This window comes from Dipodomys spectabilis, unplaced genomic scaffold, assembly GCF_019054845.1.
Source record: "Dipodomys spectabilis isolate Male_0828 unplaced genomic scaffold, ASM1905484v1 ptg000072l, whole genome shotgun sequence".
NCBI classification, from domain to species: Eukaryota; Metazoa; Chordata; class Mammalia; order Rodentia; family Heteromyidae; genus Dipodomys; species Dipodomys spectabilis.
Window position 1 is genome coordinate 715267 of NW_024870749.1, and position 5619 is coordinate 720885.

Consider the following 5619-nt stretch of genomic DNA (forward strand, 5'->3'; position numbering starts at 1 on the left):
GCCAAGGGGTCAGTAGCTGAAGTCTGTCATCCTGCATTCTTGGGAAGCTGAGTTCTAAAGGTCTGAGTTCCAAACTATCTCACACACACAAGGTACCATGAGACTATTATCTCCAATTCACTACTAAGAACCTGAAGGGGAAGCTGGGTGCTTGAGGTCATGTTGGTTATCCTACCTACTCAGGAGGATTAGATCTGAGGATCATAGTTCAAAGCTAGCCTAGGCAGGAAAGTCCTTGAGAAAGTTAGCTCCAATGAACCACCAGAAAACCGGAAGAAACTCTATGACTCAAGTGGTAGAACACAAGAATTGAGCTGAAGAGGTCAGGGACAGCACCAAGGCCAAGACTTCAACTCCTTTAATCGACAACAACAACAATAAAAAAAGACAGAAATAAACTAACAAAGCTGAAGTAGAGGGCTGGGAAAGTGCCTTAGTGGTAGATTGCTTTTCATATATGAAATCATGGGCTTCATTTCTCAGGACCACATTACTAGGACAAAGCCTGAAGTGGCTCTGTGGCTCGAGTGGGAGAGGGATATCAGTATACAAGAGGTATAGTGCTCAGATCAGGAGGTCAATCTTCAAGATTCATGTATATGTGTGCATGCACACTCAAACCCGTGCACACACACAACGTGGTGTGCACACATACACACACACACATACATCATAGACCAGATATGATGTTGTTACACAAAATGGTAAAGTACTAGGCTTCTGCACTGAGCTCATGGTCAGCACCCAGCCCTGTGTTCAATCCCAAAACCTAGAAACCCAGGGCCCAACTAGGAGAAGTCAAAGGTTTCAAAACCTGATGAGCTTCACCAGTCCTACATGACAGGAAGCTTTGTGATATCCAACATGTGCTTGGATTTCCCAAGCTTCTGGAAACATAGGAGAGGTATCATAGGCCCAACATTGCCTGCAATGAATTGTGTCATTATGTTCAGTGCCCTAGTTGTCTGCCCTTCAGCAGACAACTGAATTATATTGAGCACTGTAACTGATCACCATACTATAGTCTCACAAAGGCAGGATAAGTGCACAGAACTTGGCCTGCCATGGGAGGTGGCACAAATGAAAGTCTCCTGTTAAAACAGAGCACTGGGGAGAGAGATACCTAAGGGTATAAAGAGGAATTATTTTTTGTGACCTTCAGAGCCTGCCCACACTCAGACTCACTAACTGGCCCTGATAGAGTTGTTTGTTACCCAGCTGTACAGGAGTGAGGGCTTTTGTGTGCCTGTCCAGACAATGAGATAGTCTTCCTCCAGCAGGCCTGTGATGCAGAGAAACCCTTAAGTTACAATGTGAACAGTGAAGGGACCCCTGGAACATGCACTATCTTGAAAGAAGTCTGTTATGAACTCATTGTACTGAATACAAATTTCCTAGGTTGATGTGATTCATCATAGCTACTCTGGATTTTCACCTATAAGAATACAATACAGAGATAAAGACAGGTTCTTTATGAGGGGGCAGGTCCTATGGTGGAAGTATGAGCCTATACACGGTCCCTGAGCTCCTTTTGCTCAAGGGTAATGCAATAAGCTTGAGTCACAGCCCCACTTCTGGGTATTTCTGTGATCTCTTAGAAATAACTGTGTTATGGATGTTCCTACACTGGTTGGATTCAAACTAAGTTTCTCTACATCTCAGTCTCCTGAGGACCTAGGATTACAAACAGCAGCCACTGGAACCTTTTTTCTTCTCTTCTTCATTTTTTAATCTGGACAATCTGACTTCTTAATGGTCATTCCCAAGGTTTTAATTTATAAGTAAACTACCCAATGTTCTTTACAGCTGCTTTCCCTGAGAAGGATTTTCTCTCCTCATCTTCCCCTCTGGTCACAGGTTTGAGGCCAAAAGTGAGAAATGAGTGTCACAGGATTTGGGAGCAAATATCCACAGTACATGCCAGTTCTGTTACTTAGCATTGAGCTGCTGTGAATTTACTGTCTCAGGATATGAGGACCAAAAGCTGGGGCGATCCTCATACAGTCTGCATTGCTCCTTTAGCCTATAAAGTGATCTAATAATTATGAGTGCTTTGTGTCTCCAACCTTAAGTGTCTAGAACATACTAGTAGCCTCTTCATGTGAAGGGTTAAAGTTTTGAGGCAGTGACCGCTTGTTGCTTGTTTCTAGCAGAGCAACATATGGTGGTAATCCAAACACCTGGTTGCTTGTGTGCTTTATAAACCCTGCAAATCTTTAGCTCGGGGTTCTCCTCCTAGGCTCCACTGTGTTGGAGTGTAGGATGAGACCCGAGCTGCCGCCCATTTAAATAAAACCTTAAAACAGCTGTAAAGTCTGACTCTCGATGGTCTTCTTGGTGGGGATCCTGCGACCTGGGTATAACATAATAGTGGGGGCTCATCCGGGATCCCCCCAAATACCTCCGAGATCTCAGACTCCAAAGGTAAAACAGCGCTGTCTTTATTAATTTGTCTTGTCCTGTCATTTGTCAGTTTTACTTTCATTTTCCTTTGTGAGGATGGCCACTCTGATTTGTAAAGGGTTATTGAAGCAGGTGCCCTTACACCACAACCCTGGAGGAACTAGGAGATGTCCAAGATCCTCTTGTGGGGCAGGGGTCCTTGGAACCCTGTCATGTGGGGCAGGGGTCCTTGGAACCCCGCTGTGTGGGGCGGGGGGGGGGGGGCGTCCCTTGGAACACCACAGTGTGAATTGTGGGGCGGCGGAGGTTGGTTCAGTGTTGGGCCAGAACTGACCAAGAGGGCCTCCTCAGAGAGGCCCAACTCGCCCACTGTGGCTCTGCTCCTTCTGTTGTGTGGTGTGGGTGTGGAACCCCACCATGACAGTAGTCAGTGGACCAATTTGGGAGATCTCCACTTTGTAAGCATTTTTTTTTTGTAACTGTCAGGCCTGCATGTGTTTTGTTTGTACTGTTTATTGTTTTTTGGACTGTACGTCTGACAGGACTGGTAACCATAGGCACCACTCCATCTAGCCCCCTAGACTTACAAAAAGAAACTGAGACACAGGGAAAGAAAAGGTACCCCCTGGTTTTTCAGGGAGATAACTTGAAAGAAGAAATGTTTCCTCCCCCATACTCTCCTTTCCAGGTTCCTTTTGCAGAACCTGAGAATGATCAAGAGGAGGAGAGAGCTATAGAACACTCGGCACCTGCCCTTAATGTTTCTGAGGAGCCAGTCACTAGAAGATGCCGTGGGATCAATCCCCCTTCTAATGCAGCTGCTTTTCCCTTATGCTCCATAGGTCCTGTGGATGTGGATGGTCAACAGCAACTCTAATATTGGCCATTTTCTACCAGTGATCTATACAATTGGCACACCCAAAATGCCCCCTTTTCTGAGAAACCCCAGGATTTAATTCGTTTGCTTGAATTTGTTCTCTTTACTCATCAGCCCACTTGGGAGGATTTTAGTCCGCTTTTACAGGTCATTTTTACCACCGAAGAGAGAGACTGTATACAAGAGGCAGCCCGGAAACATATCGCTGGCCCCAAAAGAGCACCTATTACAGATCCTGCCCTGATCACTGTCTATTTTTCTGAGATCTGACCAACATGGGACTACAATACAGTTGAAAGTAGGGAGCGACAACTTCATCTATCGTCAGGCTCTGTTGGCAGGTCTCAAGGAAGAGACTTGCCAACCTACTAATATGGCCAAAGTTTATGATGTTATACAGGGAGGAAGTGAAAGTCCCGCAGCATATCTTGAGCAGCTCAGGGAAGCTTTTAGTCAATATACCCATATGATCTTGAGACCCAGGAGTCGGCTCAGATGATTACGTTTGCCTATATAAATCAAGCTGCCCCAGACATAAAGCAGAAGTTGCAGGCTCTAAACAGACTTGGTGAAAAGTCTATTAGGGATCTAGTAGCAACAGCGGAAAAGGTTTACAATAAGAGAGAGAGAGTACCAAAGACAGGAAAGGAAGGACAGAGAATGTGAAATTGAGTGTGAAAAGAGTGACCAGGCCAAAGAAAAGAGGCCAGACTTGTTGGACTCACCACTATCGCACGCCGAGCATACCTGGTTCACAGACGGCAGCAGTTTCATTTGAGATGGAAAAAGGTACGCTGGTGCAGCAGTTACCACAGATACTGAGATAGTGTGGGCAGAAGAACTCCTCCAGGGAATGTCTGCACAAAGAGAAGAACTAGTGGCACTAACAAAAGCCCTACAGATGGAAAAAGGGAAGAGACTAAACATTTACATGGACAGTCGGTATGCATTTGCCACTGTGTATGTCCATGGAGCCATTTGCCAAGAGAGGGGGTGTTGACAGCCGAGGGAAAGGCTATTAAAAACGAACAAGAAATTTTAAGGCTCATCCGGGCCTTATGGGAACCAGCAAATATTGCCATTATCTACTGTCCTGGCCATCGAAAGGTAACTGATTCAATAACCAAAGGAAATAACTTGGCCGATCAGGAAGCTAAGGAGGTGGATCTCCAGCCCAAAGCAGAAGTAGACCCAGGGCCCCAAGATTTGCCTCCTGAGCCTCAGTACTCCCAAGAAGACTTGGAGTGGATAAAGAAAAATTCAATGGCCTATAAACCCCCAAACAGAGAAAGAAATAAAGACTGGTGGAAAAATGGTGAGAGAAAACTTATCTTGCCACAAAGATTGGGCAAGAGGATTCTTATGAGAATCCATCGGGTCTCTCACATGGGAACCCAAAGAATGGAGGACTTGTTCCTACACTCAGAAGTAAAAATCAGGCAAGGAAATCAACTCATTGAGGACATTGTTAAAAATTTTAAAGCCTGTCAGCTTACCAATGCCCCTAATCAACTGGTTACAAAAGGAGCTAGCCTCCATGAAGATAGGCCAGGTGTGTATTGGGAAGTAGACTTCACAGAAATTAAAACTGGAAAATTTGGATATAAATATTTGCTAGTTTTTGTAGACACCTTTTCAGAATGGGTTAAAGCCTACCCAACAAAGCATGAGACTGGGCACATCATATCTAAGAAGATCCTGGAAGAAATCCTACCCAGGTATGGCTTCCCATCCACCATCTGGTAACACAATGAACCAGCCTTCGTCCCAAAAGTAAGTCAGGGAATAGCCGCGGCACTGGGGATGGATTGGAAATTGCACTGTGCTTATAGACCCCAGAGTTCAGGGCAGGTAGAAAGAATGAATCAGACTCTAAAAGTGACCTTAACTAAATTGGCCTTTGAGACTGGCGCAGACTGGGTATCGCTGCTTCCTTTTACCCTGTTTAGAGTAGGAAATTCACCCTATCAGCTTGGCTTTACTCCTTTTGAAATAATGTATGGACACCTTCAACCCATTATCCCTAGCCTTCAGACTGAATTGCTTGCTGATTTGGATGATATTGAATTTCTGTGTAAGCTTGTCTATTTACAGCTGGTGCATAAGAGGATGTGGCCCCAGCTTAGAGCATTATATGATTCTGCTTCTATTCCTACCCCCATTTGTTTAAACCAGGGCACTGGGTGTTTGTTCGAAGGCAAAACCTGAGATCTCTGGAGCCACCGTGGAAGGGACCTTACATGGTTCCACCCTTACATGGTGCTACTGGTGTGTAGCCTTGCTGCTACTGTGGCATTGCTGCTTGGATCCACTGCTCCCACGCCAGACTGGCTGACCCC